The 19970-nt window shown below is 41.5% G+C and overlaps 1 protein-coding gene across 3 annotated transcripts in view; it reads right to left on the bottom strand.

Moving 5' to 3' along the window:
- The window catches only part of LARGE (like-glycosyltransferase), a 619028-nt gene that overhangs the window by 145506 nt on the left and 453552 nt on the right, over window positions 1–19970 (bottom strand). The window lies entirely within an intron of this gene.

Genomic DNA, 19970 nt, shown 5'->3' with positions numbered 1-19970 from the left:
GCAGAGGTTAGGGTTAGGGGGCTCTAAAGAGTCCTTTGGTCCCCATCAGGGCACTCTGAGTCTAATCTCTTTTAGCGGTAATCCCAGGGTGCTGAGCTAAGAGCACATCCTACCCAGGAGCATCTAGGGAGAATAAAAAAGGCAGGGCTGAGACACAGAGAAGAGCCTGCAATCCAATAAAGGTCCAGATGACGATTTCGTCTGCCAAGTTACAAGGACAAGTTCCCATCCCTCGAGTCAGTCCCAAGTGAGCCCACTTTAACTTAATTTATGGTTTGAAAACTCCTGCTCGATCTCAAATAATGATCTCTCTCTTCTTCCTTCCGTGATCTCTGGTCTTTGGAAATGGGAAAAATGAAAAAGGGACGTGGAGCCAGCCGCTGGGCTCTCTTCCAAGGCTGCTTTTATCACACCAACTCCCAGGACACTCGGCTGCTGTCACCTCTCAGACGGGGCCTCAGCTGGGGCACAGAGCTGGCCTGAGTCCAGCTACTACCACTTCTATCCGTGAACTCCTTGGGTCAGTCTCTCTTTAAAAACACAGTGGGTTGGCATCTTTCAGATCCTTCACTCACAGACACTCCTTGAATCACTAATAAAAGGGCCTAGGAGAAACCCTCTAACTTTCCCCACTGGGGTTCCATAAGAAGTACTTGCTTGCAGGATTCAAAGGGCAACATTTAAACTTCTGGCTTTTCCAGTTACTTACTGTACACAACCTGGGCCCAAAAGACTCCACTTTTGAGCTTTAGTTTTTATCATTTTGTTATTTTCATTTTACAAAATGGATGATGATAAAATTCACCTTTATGCCGTCATAAGGTTGTTTTAAGGGTGAAATGAAAGGTTGTAAACTATAAAATACTGCTTAACTTTCAGTCTTATCATTATGACCAAGCCTTTCTGAATCTTATGTAGCTATTACCTGATTTTTTTCCCTCAATAGCAGTGTTTCTGAAATTATAACATTATTATTCACTGGTATTCTATTTCTGCAAAATACAGATACTGAGCAAACTTTATTCTTTGACACACAGCCTAGCAGGTGGGAGTTATCCAGAGAGGCCCCTGTGTGTGAGAAGCACTCAGGAAGCTTGAGCACAAAAATCTCTCTATATTCTTAAGGCTGGTCCTTGGGCAGATTATCAAGCTGTAGTTATGCTCCTTCTGTGAAGAAGGACAGGCAGGAAATTCAAAACAGAGAAACTGAAAGGATAAAGGAGCATTGCCCAGGGACCACTCTGTACAGGGTTAACAGAATATCCATATTTCAAAGATCTCTATCTTCACCTTGAGGTAAGTAATTCATACATTCACCAAACAGCTAATGAATATACATCAGAGTCAAGATGAGTTGCGTTGATGCAAAGATGGGTGGACCCTGAGATGGTTCCTCCCCTTGGTGGAGCTTACATCCTTATAGTGTGTATTAGGCTGCTGTAACAAAGTACCAGAGACTGGGTAGCTTAAACAGTGGATAATTAAGGCTCAGATGGTAAAGAATCTGCCTGCAGTGAGGAAGACCTGGGTTCGATCCCTGGGTCAGGAAGATCCCATGGAGAAGGGAATGGCTACCCACTTTAGTATTCTTGCCTGGAGAATACCATGAAATGAACAGCCCAGCTGGCTTCAGTCCATGGGGTTGCAAAGAGTTGGACACTACTGAGTGACTAACACCTTGACAGTTCTGGAGGCTAGAAGTTTGAGATTGAGGTTTTGACAAGTTGTTTCTTCTGAGGTCTCTCTCCTGGGCCCACAAAAGGGTCATCTTCTCCCTGGGTCCTTGTGTGGTCATTCCTCTGTGGGTCTATGTCCTCATCCCCTCTTATAAGAACACTAATCAGATTAGATCAGGGCCCACCCTAATGACCTCATTTCACTGGTATCTGAAGTATAGGCAGTCTTGTGGGTCTGAGCCCTAAACCCGTGGGGTCTGTTGCTCACACCACTACCGGAATTGAAATGAACTGTAGGACACCCACTTGAGTTTTCAGAGAACTGGAGAAAAGTTTTCGGGCAAGAACACTCAATCACGCATGCATCCTTAGGAGTCAGTGTGGGGACAGAAGTAGAAGAATAATAAAATAAAATAATGTATTCAGCCATAAAAAGGAACAAAGTACTGATACACGCTGCAACTTGGACGAACCTCAGACACATCACGCTCAATGAAAACAGCGAGACACAAAAGGCCGTATAGTCTATGATTCCTCTTATAGGATGTATCCAGAAAAGGCAGATCCATAAAGATAGCAGATCAGTGGTTAGCAGAGGACAGGGGAGAGGGGATGTGGAGTGATTATTTGATGAGTACACAGTGCTTATCTGGGGTGATGAAAAAGTCCTGAAACTAGACAGAGGAGATCACCTCATAATGCTGTAAGTAACTAAGCACCACTGAACGGCACATTTAAAAAATGGCTATTTATAAATCATGTGAATTTCAACTTAATAAAACAAATGAGAATGGTCAGCTAGCATGGCAGGAACAACTGCAGTAGGCCAATAGTACTTTTACACAGTTTGTCCTGTTGCATCTTCACTACAAAGGCTGTTGTGCCTGGGACGCCCTCACTCCTGACCCCAACCCCCACCTCCCCAAGCTCTTCTCTTTTCCATTCCCGCCCTGCACCCTCGGTCATCTCCTCCAGGCCACTGCTTCAAATACCACCTATATGTCGATAACTCCAAAATTTATGTCTCTAGTCTGACCTCTATACTGACTTCAAGAATCATAAATTCAACTGCCCACCTGACGCCTCTACTCTGGACAGCTAAGAGGCATCTCAGATTTAAAATCCCAAATTGAAATCTTGACTTTTCTCCTCTGCACTTGCTCTAACCAGTGTCACCCAGGTCAGGAAAGAGCTGCTCACTCTCTCCAGCTGCCCAGTTGCTTAGGCCAGAAACTATGGAGTCATTCTTTTCCCCTAAGCTTTACTGAAGTACAATAAAACTCAATAAGTTCATCCATGTTAAGTAAGTGCAGCTTTGACAAACGGTGGCAGTTGTGTACAGTCACATAACCATCATCACCATCAGGATACAGAACTATTCCAGCAGCCTAAGTTTTTTTATGGCCCTTTTGCAATTAATCCACTTCCCTGAAACTCAGCTCCAGGTAACCCCTGATCTCCTTCCTGTTACCACAGTTTAACCTTTCCTAGAATTGCACATGAAAAGAATCACAAAACCACAGAGTGTGCAGTTTTGTGTGATTGACTCCCTGTACTCAGCATAATGTTTTTGAAATTCACCCAAGTTGTCACTTGTATTATTATCACATTCCTTTTCATTACTGAGTGGTCTTCCAAAGTATGGCGACAGAACCATTTGGGTGGAATCAGGAGTTCTGTTTTTCCTAAGTTATGCCTGAGATCCAAACTGCAGATTTTGACCTTAAATGATATTTAAAAACATAAGCTCATGTATAGGAGAGGTTAGTGGAAAAGAAGACCAAGGTGGAGGGCTACCCCTCCCCCGCAATGCTTAGCTGCTGTTGAGCAAAAGAGGAAGAGAAGCCAGAAAAGAAGTCTTCCTGAAAGAGGTTGTGCATGTCCCCCTCCTCCCCCAGCGACTCCATGCGGTGTTGTGTCAAGAGGAGCCAATGGGGATCTAAGGGTCGAGATTCTAGACGGTCCCTGTGTGAGATCTTTCTAGATCTGAAATCTGCCAACAAGCAGTCTTGATCCCAAAGCTCATATTTACCACCATTTAATTATAGCTGTCCCCACCTTTCCTTCACAAGATGCTCTGTGAGATCCTGAGATCTGTAATAGACGTCCTCAGCATTCTTAGTGAAAAATCAAGGTCTCTTCCTCGCTTCTGCTTCAGCTGGAAACACCTGGTACCCATGTGTCATGATGCACATTCTTCCGGGAGAGAAACCAGTGCCGGTCCTTCCCCCTAGAACAATGGGATGGCCAAGCCAGCCTACTTCTGAAGGAAAGCTGAGCCCCAAACACATTCCTCTTTGTCAACGACCTGAGGGCAGCTGCTCACGCAAGAAGTCTGCGCTCCCATATGCAGGAGGCCTCTCTGTGTCGAGGGAAACTCCTGCACCCAAGAGGAGGTTTTTGTACTTTTGTTAAAACCTGATACAGCGTCACAGCACAGGATATCAAAACTGCAAGGGCCTGGGGAATATTTTGATCCAGACTTTTCTTTTGAATGATGAGAACTAAAGCAGAAAGAGGGCCCGCGACCTGAGCAAGGCCACATGGTGAAGATGCTCCGCTCCTGCACACTGTGCTGTCGCCTTTGCCATCGAGCAACATGAACTGAGCACCCGTTGTTTTCAGGACACTGGGCTATGAAAGGAGGAAACACTTCCGTAGGTACCACGGTGTGCCCTGGCTCGTAGCACCCTACGGTCCTTTTTCAGAAGTCAGTTCAGATGTTTCAAGACAGATAACAATAAAGGTGTCATAGACTAAGACGCCTAGAGAACAACTGCCAAAGGTTGGCTGGGAAAGCTCTGAGGGGAAAGGGTGTCTTGCACTAAACCCAGGAGGGAACAACTAAAATCACTGAGTACATCTTAGGTACTGTGCTAGAGGCTACTTTGATCCTGCAACCAACCCTGCAAGGTTAGTATTATTATCCTTATTTACAATGAAGAAACCTGAAGCTCAAAGATGCAAAGTAACCAGCACAGTTTCACACAACTAGGTAGCAAATGATGGAGCTGGGATCTGAGTGTGATCCCAAAGCCTTGGTGTTGTTTCACTGGGATGAAGTTAAAGGAGAAGGATTAGAAAGAAGTTTCCATTTCCAAGAGGTGTCAGAGAGGGCATGCATGGGTGATAAGATTCTGAGAACCTATGCACGGATGATTTATGAATTCTGCACAAGTTACCTGTCTTTGGGGATGCTTCACGCACATTTATAACTCAACCAATGAGTATGCAAATGCAGAAGGAAGAGGTGGGTTGTACTGCTCACTGAATGCACGAGTACTGGGGCACTGTGTCAGTCTCTGGGTGCCAAGTCTGTAGATGAGATGGGGTTCTCCCCCTTGAAAAGGCTGTGGGACAAAGCACACATGACCAGATAGACTGAACTATTAATACGTGTTATGGAGATATGCTAACAAAAGGCAGACTTTAAGAGGAAATTTGAAGACCATACAAATAGGAGATCTTAACATAATTAAAAACATTACACCTGGCAAAAACCTTAGTAATCATGTAGTCTAACTTTTTCCACAGTATACCAGATGAAATTGAGTTGTAGCCAGGGGAAATGATATTCTCAAGATCACACAGCTGAGTAGGGACCAGAACCCTTGTTTCTTAACAAAACTGAGCCTCTCAGCCACTCCATATCAACTTGGAAATGAAGGCTGCTGAAATGAACAGCTAGAACTGGGTGCATAGATGAAGCATAGCTTCTTTCAGGCCCTGACACAGACTATTCCCACCCAACATCCCTGAATGCTGAGCAGCAAGCATGCCACATGGCCCCTGGGGATTCAGCTAGAGAAGGCCCCCTCTATAAGCCTGCACCTTGCTGCCCTTCTGGGAGAGAGTCCTCTTAGCAAGCCAAGGGCAACATGCTCAGAGGAGTGAGCTAATGGCCTTCCCCTGGAATGGCACCGAATCACCAACAATAACAAGGAGCAGAACCTTGCCCTTCATAGTTCTGAAATCCTTTCTGATAGAAACTAAGTGCAGGCTTCCAAGTTTAGGGTAGAACATTTTTGTCTGGTAAAGTCACAGCCATGGTTGGGCAGTGGCTGGGAGAGCAAAAGGGGAGGATGCCTGCGATGAGCACTAAGCAGTCACTTTGAATATGGAGCCAGAGACTGCACTTCAATCCAAGTTCGCCCGCTCACCCACTCATCCATCCACCTATCCATCTGTCTGTCCACCCCCCCATCCATCTGTCCGTCCATCCATCCATCCATCCATCCTCCATCCAAGTGCCAATTATGTGCCAGGCACTGTTCTGGGCTCTGAGTCATAAACAACAACAAAAACAAAGCCTGAATCCCAAGGTCTCTGTCTCTTGGGTATGTTCATTGCAGCAGGGAAGCTGGACAAATAGATATATGATAAAACTCCGAGTGATGCTAAGAGATACTATGAAAGTAACATAGATGAAGGCATGGAGAGTGACGGGGAGGGATATCTGCTAGAGAAGACAGAGGGCAGGGTTGAAAGCAGAGCTGAGCTGATATTTGAGGAGAAAGGACATGTTCCCTGCTCAGAGCATTGCCAGGGGAAGCAGAAAGAGCTGCAGGTGAACAGCGAGGCTCCAGTGCTGAGGCCTCCAGAAAAGGCATGCTGGGGGCAGCTCCCACGTGTCTGTCCCAGGTGAGCTGACTGCGTAAAAAGCTGTTGTCACAGGCTCGATTTGGAAAAGGTCACCGACTTTGTAGCAAGTGGCAGGTGAAAATATGCCTGGGATGACATTTGTTCCTTATTTAGGGCTCAGGAGTGTTTGACAATGAATAGGTCAGCAAGGGATCTGGCTGCATGGTGGATATGTCAGAATAACACTCCAGAGACATCCAAGGAGGGGAAGATGCCCAACTTGGGTAAAGACTGAAAACTGCAGAAAAATGACACACTCCCTTCAGCCCACAGGTTTAGAAGTTCTAGTGTGACTCCCTTGCAGATGGTTGCAGTTTTCCCATCCTCTTTCCTAAGCCAAAGTGAGGACTACTTCAATTAATTTACATTATAGTTTAAAAAATGGCCTGTTTTTTTTTTTTTCTGTGCCAGAAATTAATACTGGATAATCTGCTATGTAGGTCTGCCAAAGGCCCAGCAGAGAGAAGACACAGTGGTTGACTCTCAGAAGGCCAGTAGTGGAATCGTAGAATCCTGCATGCCTGACCCACACTGCCAGGGTCTGCACGGAAGGCTAGTGCCTTAGGGGAAAATGGGATGCTGGACACGGAACAGAAGGGCTTTATAAAACTTTCTGTTGCATTTATGGCAGGGATACTGTTGAGGACACTGTCTACCATGGTTCTAGGTCAGTATTCCTTTTGGGAAATCCAAGGTAAGAAATTCCTTTCAAAACTAAACAATGGGGTTAACTCAAATCCACTGAAAATAAATGATATATATTCTTTTGGAGCAAGAATCCTCTAACTGACTAAGCAGACTGCCAAGAGGCTCAGAGTTCAACTTTCAAAATAGAGTCAGATATAACCAGGTGGCGCTAGTGGTAAAGAACCCGCCTGTCTGTGCAGGAGATTTAGAGATGTGAGGTTAGTCCCTCAGTTGGAAAGATCCCCTGGAGAAGGACATGGCAACCCACTCCATTATTCTTGGAGAATCCCACAGACAGAGGAGCCTGGTGGGCTACAGTCCCTAGGGTACCAAAGAGTCAGACACAACTGAACCAACTTAGCACACACAATGATGCTTGTCCATAAATTCCTGTGTCTCTTCTTCCAAGTTGCCTAAAACCTTTTGTAAAAGAAAGCAGGCTATAAATGAGTAATAAATAAAACAGAACATTTGCACACACACAGTGCCTGTTAGATTCCTCTTTGTTTAAACGTCTTCCATGGTCTCTGTGACTTGCTGTACGTGAGTTTTCAAAACCTGTTTCCCATTTTCCAGTTTCTAATGGTGGGCCAGGGACGAAGTGACTTCATTGTCACCATATAAAAACTTAGGACTGTCTTAGAGCTAAGACTTTGAGATGCTGTCCTTTTGCTGGCTTCCAAATGTGGACAACTCCATACACACAGTCTAGTATCCCACACAGCAAGCCACTCGTCCCACCCGCAGTGGGTGGGGTTTACAAGCTACATCTTATGCCCAGAGAGTCAGTTACAGTCAAGGAGAGAGAGGTTCACCCATGACCAAGGGACCTGGCCCTGAACACGAACCTTGACCTGGCGCACAGCCAACAGCTGACTGGGGCAAGTTCCTCCTCATTCTGACTCCATCTGACTCTGTCTCCCTCTCTCTCCTGGATTCTGTTTTTCTTTTTTTTTAAATAATTGGTTCTGGCTAAATTCACACAGTAGTAACTCTGCACTGATCTCCACTTCCTATGATTGTTTTACTTCCTGTGTTTTCCACTACTTGCCTGGGTTCTCTCAAAGTTTTCTCAGAAAACTGAAAAATGGGAAAACCCCTCATTTTATACTTTACCCAGAACATTTTGAACATACATCAGAGGTGCTCTTCACTGAAGCACATTTAATCTACGTACTGGATGAAGCAACTGAAATGACATCGAGGGTCCGATCTACAATGGTTGGAGCTCCTTCCTAAAATCAAGTAATCCCGAGGCATGAGCCAGGCAGAGAGAAGCCACGACGGCCAGTGTCACGCCCTGATTCCTCTCCTCACTGGCAAGTGCTCTGGCCCAGATGAAACATATGAGGTCTCTGAGCTGTGTTATGTATCCTGCCATCACTTACACTAAGGGAACATGTCAGCCATGAAACATCCCTATTTTATATTCCAACAGTTACACCGTTTATGTGCTACTGTCCATGGAGCCCTGTCCCATAAATCCACTGATTAGCTTTGTTTACCATACGCTACAGACTGAATGGGCTTCCCAGGTGGTGTCAGTGGAAAAGAGTCCCCCTGCCAATGCAGGAGACACAAGAGACGCAGGTTCAGTCCCTGGGTCGGGAAGATCCCCTGGAGGAGGGCATGGCAACCCACTCCAGTATTCTTGCCTGGAAAATTCCATGGACAGAGGAGCTTGGAGGGCTACAGTCCATGGGGTCACAAGAGTCAGACGCTACTGAGCACACATACAGACTGAGTATTTATGTATTCCAAAATTCACATGTAAAAATCTCACCCCCAATGTGCTATGTGGAGGTGGGGCATTTCGCAGATAATTATGTCATAAAGGTAAAGCTCTCCTAAAAGGGATAAGTGTTCTTAGAAAGGATCCCCAGAGAGATCCCCTGCCCCTTTCTCCACTTGAGGACACAGCGAGATGGCCATTCGTGAATCAGGATGGAGGTTCTCACCAGACTGCGAATCTGTTGGTGACTTGATCTTGAACTTCCCAGCCTCCAGAACCCTGAGGATGAATGCGTGTTGTTTCTAAGTCCCGTAGTCTATGGTATGCTGTTGCTGCTGCTGCTAAGTCGCTTCAGTTGTGTCCGACTCTGTGCGACCCCATAGACGGCTGCCCACCAGGCTCCCCCGTCCCTGGGATTCTCCAGGCAAGAACACTGGAGTGGGTTGCCATTTCCTTCTCCAATGCATGAAAGTGAAAAGTGAAAGTGAAATCGCTCAGTCGTGTCCGACTCTTCGCAACCCCATGGACTGCAGCCTACTAGGCTCCTCCGTCCATGGGATTTTCCAGGCAAGAGTACTGGAGTGGGGTTGTTACCACAGTCCAAAGAGACTAACACACCATATTAATCCTAGTACAGCCTGCTAGAAGAGACCCACAGATAAGAACTCCCTCCCAGTGACTTCCCTGGTGGTCCAGCAGCTAAGACTCCACACTCCCAATGTAGGGGGCCCGGGTTTGATCCCTGGTCAGGGAACTAGATCTGACATGCTGCAACTAAGAGTTCATATGCTGCAGCTAGAGATTCTGTGTGCCACAAATAAGACCTGGCACAGCTAGCTAACTAGCCAGCCAGCCAGCCAGAGAGGTAGAGAGATGGAGATAAAGAGACAGATAAATAGATGATAGATACGAATTCCCTCCCAATAAGTACTACAAGTGAGTGATGGAAGTTCCATCATGACATGCTGATACATACCAAGTCACCTTTCTTTCTTTCTTTCCTAGGTCCATAAAGGGAGGGGTGGTGGTTTAATTGCCAAGTCATGTCCGATTCTTGTGACCCCATGGACTGTATGTAGCCCACTAGGCTCCTCTGTCCATGAGACTGCCCAGGCAAGAATACTGGAATGGGTTGCTATTGTCTTCTCCAATAAAGGGAGGGACTGGGTTGCAATACACTGAGGGCCTGCTACCAGCCCTTTCCTTCTTTCCCAGGAGTATTTTTATATGGATGGGAGCACACGGCACACAGAACAAAGCTCAGTGGGAGCAGCTCTCAGCATGTGGACTGTCCCTGTCCCCACACCCATCGGGTTGTGTGTTTACCAACAGTGAGTTGTGGTTGTTCTCAAACCTTTTTATATCAGTTTTTATTGTTGCAATTAAGTATGCTAAGTAAATATTATGTAAATGGATTAATTACAAGTGTGAAAAGAGAGTTGTTTCTCTGAAAACTAAATTGAATTCTTGAAAAAGATTTGATAAGGATGAGTACTTAAAAAAATACTATTGTACTAGACAACTCAGAAAGGTAGTAAGAATCTAGCTGGATTCTGGATTTCAGTGCTTGAAGCATGCCTTTAAATATTAACTCTGCTTTAAATAACTGGAATTGGAAATAACATTACAGGTATAGGCTATGTAAGAAAAATGCCACAAAAGTCTAATAAATGGACTCTAACTCAAAGAAATATCTGTGGCTGTAAAATCACCTTCACTTGGAGCAATTCTCCTATCACACAGTGATGATTTGTTTATACATTTTCTTCCTATGTTGTGGCCAGCTTTGTGATAGTCTGAGTCATTGCTACAGTCGGTATTAGAAAAAAGCAACGAGAGACCTTGAGTTCTAGGCCAGGCCCAACTGTTCTGAGACCTTGACCTCCACTTTTGCGAAAGATTTCCAAAAAATAACCCCAAAGGCTCTGCTGGGTTCTCATAGTCTAGGATTCTATGGCTGTCAATCATTCCATGGCTGTTTAAGATCTAGACCCAATCACTAGTCCATCTGTACCAAAAAATCTCCCATATGATCTAAGAACCCCACCTTACATTATTTGCTGACTCAATGCTCCCCATTTTGGGTGTTTTGAATTTTAGAGAAAGGAAGGTTTTGGAAATATCACTGTCTTAACAGTTTTCAAAATACAGTTTTCGGTTTGCCTGTGACTTTTGCATCTGTACCTAAATCCAAGTGTAGACTAATCCTGAACATCTTATCAAGTCCTTTTTGCCTTTGTGCTTGATGTTTTCCATTTCAATTAACTTTCCACTGAGATGTCATTGAATGAAAGACATCAGAGAAATGGAAGAACCTGTTACAAATGCAACCTCTTGGCCCTGGAGAGATTCTAATTCCACTCCATTTATGCAATTTTTGACTGATGCTGACCCAGGAACTCGTGTGTAAGGCTCGTCATGGTGAATCACTTTAAAGAGCCTGTACATGGTGGCAGCTGCAGCTCTGATCGGAGAGAACTTGACATTCTGTCCAGTCACCTTCTGCAGACTTGGAATACCATGCCAGGTGAGAACTGAGATGCCAAAGGGGGCTGGAGAGAAAGACGTGGACTGGGAACAGGAGATTCGATCCAGCCACCATTTCCACATCATATGCGACTCGGACAGAGGGAATTTCTTTTACTTGCACACTGAAGTTGGGAAATTTTAGCAGACTTCAGTCAGCATGTGAAGACAGAAGGCTGGTCTCAACCTCTTTGGAGAGAAAAGTGCATATTCAATTTTCTAAATAGGAGAAGAACATGAAAATAATCCTTGTCCTATTTATCTCTCAGGGTTTTTAAGAATCAAGAGCAACAGCAAAAGTAACAAACAGAAGCACCCAGTACCCACTATACTGGGTACTTAAGTTTTCTGACAACCTTATAAGACAGATATCATTATCTTCCATGTAACAGAAATGGAAAAATTCTGAAGCTCAGAAAGATTGAAGTCCTCTGCCTCTGGTTATGCTGCTAGTAAGTTGTAGAGCTGGGATTCAAAACTAGGTCTTCCTGACCCTAGGTATGGAAGCCTCTTGAACTGTTCAGCATCTCCTTTCAAAGTGGATCTAGGGGTATGGTTCACTAGATCGACTAGATGTGAAAGCCTTTACACAATAGTGAAGAGTAAGGTTAAACAAAGCTCTATTGACATCATAGGGTTTGGTACAGCTCAGGATTGTGTAAGAATGGGATCTGACCTTCTGAGAGTTGTCTTCTTGGCAGAATCCTCCTTGCCCAGGCAATATAGTTGAAATTCTTTGACTTTCATGCTCTACCTGTCAATTCAGAAAGTCCACTGCATACCCTCAATTGGACCAGAGACCAATGCCAGTGGGTTCCTGCTCTGTAAGCTGGACTCCTGGTAGCTCTGAGCCCACACAACGGGCAGACATGTGGATAGGCATTAGCAAGTGCTGGGAGCCTTATACCACAACGTAGGTCAGGTCATGTGATCCTGATACACACGCAGTGAGAAGATGGCTGCCTGGGGACATCCCCCAGGGGTGTTCGGATACATGGAGTGATGCTGATGTGGGGGTGCTCACACACCATAAAGCTAACTGCAGCAGTTAAAGGATAAAAGAGAGTGTTTAGAAAAAAAGCAATTTCCTCCTCTATAAAACCTTCCGAACTTTGTGGGCCAAATTTAGCTCTCCTGCTGCACTTCTGTTGCTTCTGGACCATGTCTTCACTAGAATAATTATCTCTTAGCAGTAGTGGGCATCAGGTTCCTCTGGGGAGACTTTTTAAAAATATAAATATGCACTTGGCTCCATCTCAGGAGATTCTAATTTGCTAAGTCTGGGTTGGGCCAGGGAATTTGTATTTTTAAAGTGCTTTCTAGGTCCATGAGTATCCAATACCATGGAAGGCAATATATCCTGAAAAATAAAACCATGGTAGAGAACAATCTAAAAATGCTGAATCAATAAAAAGTAATATATGTATGTATCAATGCACATGTGAATGTAAGAAAAAAAATGAATAGGCAAGAAAATAAGGTAATTCTTCAGATTCAGTAATGAAAATTGTAAGAGAGCATAGTTCAGACAGGGAAGCGGGCTGACGGCAGGATGTAAGCTGGAGAACCTGCCCATCCCTGGCATCATGAAGCACTATTTTAAATGAGCCAAACATAGCTCTGTGTGAAAGCAGCCTGGAGAACAAGGTATACATCCAGTCTCCCAAAAGTCAGACCCTCGGAGGGTGAAGTGGTAGAAAGCCAGCACCATAGCAGAAGAGGGTAAAAAACTCATCTTAGTCTTGGATCTGGGTGAAAGGCAATGATCAAGGGGTCACTACTGAGAATGCTTCACTCTAGGCCCAGAGTTAGGTAGTTTGAGGGCCAGAACTCATAGCTATCTTTTTGGTCTCACGGCCATGGTGCAAACTGTTGTTTGGGGGAAGTAAATACAGATTCTCTCTAGAGGACTGTATTTTAAAACCTGGTCTCAATTTCCACAGATAAATATTCGAGGAAAATGAACTGACACACAAACACACACACAAAATCTATCAGGAAACAAACGCTGCAGATGTAACAGTGAATTTAACTCCAAAAGACTGATTGAAATTAATATATGTAGAAGACAAGGCAGATCTGTTTAGTATATTTAAAGAAGTAACAAGAAATAGGTGGTGGTTTTACAATATATCGCCAGATTCTTTCATTCTTTTTGCATGAAAAGACAGAGCCTAAACCCCCTCCTTGGTCTTATAGAATTAAAAGATGTTTGCTCCTTGGCAGAAAAGCTATGACAAACCTAGACAGCATATTAAAAAGGAGAGACATTACCTTGCCAACAAAGTATTTTTGAATAGTCAAAGCTATGTTTTCACCAGTAGTCGTGTATGGATGTGAGAGTTGGACCATACAGAAGGCTGAGTGCCGAAGAATGGATGCTTTTGAACTGTGGTATTGGAAAAGACTCTTGAGAGTCCCTTGAACTGCAAGGAGATCAAATCGGTCAATCCTAAAGGAAATCAATCCTGAATATTCATTGGAAGCACCGATGCTGAAGCGCCAATACTTTGGCCACCTGATGTGAAGAACTAATTGGAAAAGACCCTGATGCTAGGAAAGATTGACGGTAGGAGGAGAAGGGGATGACAGAAGACTAGATTGGTTGGATAGCATCACTGACTCGATGGACTTGAGTTTGAGCAACCTCTGGGACATGGTGAAGGACAGGGAAACCTGGCCATGGGGTCACAAAGAGTCGGACACAACTGAGAGACTGAACAACAACAAAACCCCTTCCCATTAAATGCTTCATTTCAGTGACTCTTTTCTGATGAACAGAATGTGACAGATGTGATACTATATATGACTATATATGATACTATATACGACCCTTGAATTCAGGTGATGAAAAGGATACCGCCTCTGTTGCCTCACCCTCCTTATCTATCTGCCTGTTTATTCTTATTCTCTCTGTCCTTCTCTCTCTCGCCGTTTACTCACTTTGAGAGAGGTCAGTCTCCATGTCATGGGATACTCAGGATGTACTGTGAAGAGGCTCCCAAGGAAGGAAAAGAAAGGCCCTGGCCTATAGCGGTCATCAATCTGCCAGCTATGTCAGTGTATCTTAAGTCAATTCTCTAGCCTCTTCAATAAATGATATTGGAAAAGTTGGATAACCACATGTAGGAGAATGAAATTAGACCCCTATCTTATACCAGTCACAAAAATTAATTCAAAATAGATTACGAACTTAAAGATAACTGAAACTATAAAACATCTAGAAGAAAACAGCGAAAAAGCTCTTTGACACTGATCTTGGCAAATATACTTTAGATATGACACAAAAAACAGGACAACCTAGAGAGGTGGGAGGGGGAAATTCAAGAGGGAGGGAGCATATGTGTACTTATGGCTGATTCATGCTATTATATGGCAGAAACCAACGCAACATTGTAAAGCAATTCTTTTCCAATTAAATTAAAAGAAACATAGGAATCAAAAGCAAAAATTAATCAGTGGGATTGTCAAAGAGTTTCTGCACAGGGAAATAATCAACAAAATGAAAACAAAACCTATGAAATGGGAGAAATATTGCCAATAGTGTATACGATAAGGGTTAATGTCCAAAAGAATTCTTAACAGTTCCACAGCAAAAAAGTCAAGTCTGATGAAAAAAAAAAATGAGCAGAGGACTGAAAAGACATTTTTTCAAAGATATATAAGATACACAAAAAGTACCTTATCATCATGAATCATCGGGAAAATGCAAATGAAAACCACCCTGAGACATCACTTCCCGTCTAGTTAGAACGGGGTGGCAGTACTCCAATTTAAGAAAAAGAATGGCTATGATCAAAAAGATAAGCGATAATAAGCATTAGCAGCAATGTAGAGAAACGGGAATACTTGTGCCCTGTTAGTGGGAATGTAAATTGGTGCAGCCACTATGGAAAACAGCATGGAGGCTCCTTAAAAAACCAACAACAGACTATCACATGATCCAGTAATCCCACCTCTTGGTGCATATCCAGAAGAACTGAAAACAGATCTCAAAGAGATCTCTGCACACTCACATTTATTGTAGCATTATTCACAATAGCCAAGAGATGAAAAGCCTCAGTGTATATCTATGGATAAATGGATAAGGAAAATGTCCCCTGCCAAAGGGTGTACTATTCAGCCATAAAAACAGGGATATATTGTCATTTGGGTCAGTACAGATGGACCATGAGGGCATTATGCTAAATGAAATAAATCAGAAAAAGAAAAATATATGCTGTATGATATCATTTATATATGAAATATGAAAGTCAAACTCCTAGAAGACAGAGACGAAAATGGTGGCTGCCAGTAGCTGGAAGGTGAGGGAATTTGGGAGATGTTGGTTAAAGGTATACAATTCCAGTTATGAGTTAAGTTCTGAGGAAATAATATAGAACACGATGATTAAAGTTAATAATAGCATATTATATACTTGAAAGTTGTTAAGAGACTAGATCTTAAATGTTCTTATCACCAAGAAAAGAAGTGGTAATATGACATAATGGAGATTATTACCTATCACTACGGTGGTAATCATTTTGCAGTGTTTAAGTGTATCAAATCAACGAAGTGTAGACTTTAATATATATACAATAAGCCAATCATATCTCAATAAAACCGAAAACAAAACAAACAAAACCCAAAATACAAACACCATAACACAATATCATTTTTTAATTAAAAAAAATCAATTATCCAGCCCAAGCTGACACATGACTATAACTGCATGAGAGCTGCCAAAAGAGAGGCGCCTAGCTGAGACATTGCTGAATTTCTGTCTAACAGAAACCATACAACCTAATAAAGCAACTTGTTTGAACTTACTACGTTTTATTGTAACTTGTTATACATGAATAGACAACTATACAGACTATAAAAAGTACAACAAAGAACATGAAAACTGTCAAAAAATGACCCAGCATATTTGAAAATGAACCAAGCAAAAGGTATAGAAATGAAAAATAACTGACAGCTGACTTATCAACAGCAACAATGTAAGCCCAGGAGAGTGGAATAACATCTTTGGTGTGCCAAGAGGAATAACTGTCAACCAAGAATTATAGATCCAGTGAAAACATCCTTCAGGATGGCAAAATAAAGACTTTTTTCTCAGAGAATCAAAAACAGATTTTACTCGTAGCAGACACTCACTACGGGAAATTTTAAAAGATATATTTCAGGAGGAAGAAAAATGATTCCAGAAGGAAGTCTAAAATGTGAGAAAGGAGAGTGAAAAAAGAAAACAGCCAATTTATAGATGAAATTCTTAAAATGTACAAAGTGAAATGGCAACCCACTCCAGTATTCTTGTCTGGAGAATTCCATGGACAGAGGAGCCTGGTGGGCAACATTTTGTGGAGTTGCAAAGAGTTGGACAAAACTGAGTGACTGAGCATGCACTTAGGCACCAAGTGAAAATCAACAATACCATGTGATGAAAGAAATTGGAACAACCAGAAAATAAATAAGCATACTTTAAATAACAGGCATATAATTCAGGAGGAGGTAATTATAGACAAAGTATTCTAAAGGTCTCACATTGTTTAGAAAAGGGAAGATACTAATTTCAAACATTAAGTATTCATGTTAAGATCCCTTCTGTGTAACTTTCAACCAGTAGATGTTAAATTTTGAATGAGTAATAAAAATCCATAATCAGTTCACAGAAGATAAGAAAGGAGAATTGAAGAAATATGAGACACACAGGAAGCAAAAAATCAACTGGCAGAAACAACAGCAACCATATTGGTAACAGCTACCTGGCTTAATAAACTAAACTTCCTGAGAGAAAGATACTTACACAAAAATTTTAAAACTGCAGCTTTATATCATTGAAAACAAAGAAACTGAACATAAAAAGATGAAAAAATATCCAAAAGGCAAATATGAAATATGGCTATTAATAAGAAGACATTATTACAGGACGTGTTTACATTATAGAAAACTTGAACTCTATTGATAAATTATTGGAATCAGCAAGAGAGTTTAGTAGGTTCTGAATAACACACATTAATTGCCTTTTCATATACTAGCAATAGGTAAAAAAATACACTAAAATATCACTGGCCATGTCAACAAACTATATTAGATATCCAGAAATACCGCTACCAAGAGATGTGTGAAACTCATATGGGGAACACTGTAAAATGTTATTGGAAGATATGAAAGAAGAACAAACCAAAAGAATAACAAATCAATTTTATAGACAGGAAGACTCATTACCATAAAGATAACAATTCTCAAAGTGATTTATGGATAGAGAGTCAATAAAATTTCAATCAAAATTCCATTGTGTGTCTATATGTGTGTGTATGTATGCACATGCACAGAACTTGACAAGTCTATTCTAAAACATGTATATTTGAGATTAGCCAAGACTGTGATAATTCATTATGTTACATACTTATTAATGTGTAAACACAGTATTTTTGTTACAGTTCAATTTTTTAAAGTTTTTAAAAAGGAAGGAGAACAAGTGAGGGGACTAGAGCTACCAGATGTTAAGATTTATTATAAAGGTATAATTATATAAAGATAATATGATATTGACAGGGATATGCAATGCAACAAAATAATACATATGTAGGAACTTGATATATGGCAGATAAATGAGGGAAAGATTATCTGAAAAATTATCTTGGAACAACTGGTTACTACACAAAAAATAAACAAAAAACTTAATCCATACTTCAGATAGGAATCACTCCCACATGAATGAAAGAATTAAATGGAAGGCAAAACTCTAAGGAAAATACTTTCACAACCTCAGAGTATCAATTATTTTTTAAAACCAAATATAAAAACATGCTATCCATAAAGGAAAACCTGATAAATTCAACTACACTACAATTAAGAACTTCAGTATATCAACTGAAATTGACACCATAAAAAAGTGGAAAGACACACAGTAAACCCAGGGATGATAATTGCAGCATATAAAATTGGCAAAGGCTTGGCATCCAGAACGTATAAGGAATGGCCACAAATCAATAAGGGAAAGATGAGCAACTCAACTAAAAATGTGCAAAAGACATGGACAAATACTTCTAGAATAGAAAATTCAACCAGCCAATAAACATATTAAAAATGTACAACCTCATTAGTAATAAAAATGTGAACTAATATGCCATTAACATATAATACTTCATCTACTAGGTTGGTAAAGATTAAAAAGGGAAAGTAATGAGCAAATACTGCTGAAGATGGGTAGCTGTGGGAACTGTTCATCACTAGGATGGGAATGTAAGCTGTAATTACCACTTTGCAAAACCATTGTCAATTATAAACAAAGTTGAGCATATATACTTTATAACCCAAAGTTCTCAGGAAAACTCCAGCAGATTTTAAAATAACATTCACAGAAGTATTATTGTGAATAGTCTAAGTGATCTGTGACAAAAGAATTGATATACTGTGACTTATTCATACATGGCATGAAAATGAATGAGCTCAATTAACATGTTACAACAATGAGCCAAAAAAGGAAGTCATAGAAGTGTGTATATAGAATGCTCCCATTTACATAAAGTTAAAACAGGCAAATACTGTTTGGGAACATGGGAATTTGACTACCAAGAAGATCATGGAATTGATAAATCCAAAATACAGAATAATATTTAACTCTGAGTCATAGTGTACATAGGGCTTCAAAGGGTTTGATGAAGGTTGACTTGTTTGGCTTGGTGGTAGATATATGGATGTTGGAGTTCTTATTACTTAAACAAAATGTAAATATATATTCCTATCCATGTAGAGTATGTATCATACATTTTATTTTTTGTTGGAACACTAATTGTTTTTATTCCAAAATCACAGGTTAGAAGGAAATTTTTTCCAGCCATATAGACTACAATGTCCTTATTCTTTAATCTTGAACATTTTAAGGTAATTAGCACTTTCTCACGTATTACAATGATGTTGATGTACTTATTTTTAGATGATAGTTTTTAGGAAACATTTAGGAAATGCACATAAAAACTGAAAATAAGCCCAAAGCTACAATTACTTATATTTCCATCCTCTCCTTGGCTTCAATTTAATGCATGTAAAGCATTCCACATGGCTCTACTGCTGCCTGGCACATTCAATGTAAACGCTGACCACCCATGAGGAATTTTGAAACACAGCGTTTTTTCATTTTTACTGTTGCTCCTATCTGGAGGAATTTGAGTTGTTTCTAATTACTCATTATATTCATAGGCATTTGTTATAATTTTTTTTTTTTACCTTTTTATTTTGTATTGGGGTATAGCTGACTGACGATGTTGTGATAGTTTCAGGTAAACAGTGAAGGGACTCAGCCATACCTATACATGTATCCATGCTCCCCCAATATATATTTTAAATATCTAAGCAAGACCAAAAATGACAACAATTGTTACAAAATAAATATAAACCAGAGTGGGGAGAACAAACGAACAGGGGGACTCTAATAAAACCTCCAGCTGCAAGTTTGTACCTACAGGTTCTATTACATTCTATTAAGTGTCTTTCTGTTTCAACTGTGAACCCAGAGAGGGCAGGGCCTGTAGTCCACTTGAGTCCATTTCCTTAGCCCTGGCTGGGGAGGTACAGAGCACATTGTTAACGGGCCACCAGCACTTGTGGTGACCACATCCTCCTTCTGTTGCTTAAGCCAGAAAGCTAAAAGTCAACACTGATTCCTCCCCCTCCCTCATCAACCACATCCTAGCATCCCAAAATAGCACATCTCAAATGCATGC

Source organism: Bison bison, unplaced genomic scaffold (genome assembly GCF_000754665.1).
Source record: "Bison bison bison isolate TAMUID 2011002044 unplaced genomic scaffold, Bison_UMD1.0 scf7180017864327, whole genome shotgun sequence".
Lineage (NCBI taxonomy): Eukaryota > Metazoa > Chordata > Mammalia > Artiodactyla > Bovidae > Bison > Bison bison.
This window is presented reverse-complemented; position numbering and strand designations above follow the sequence as displayed.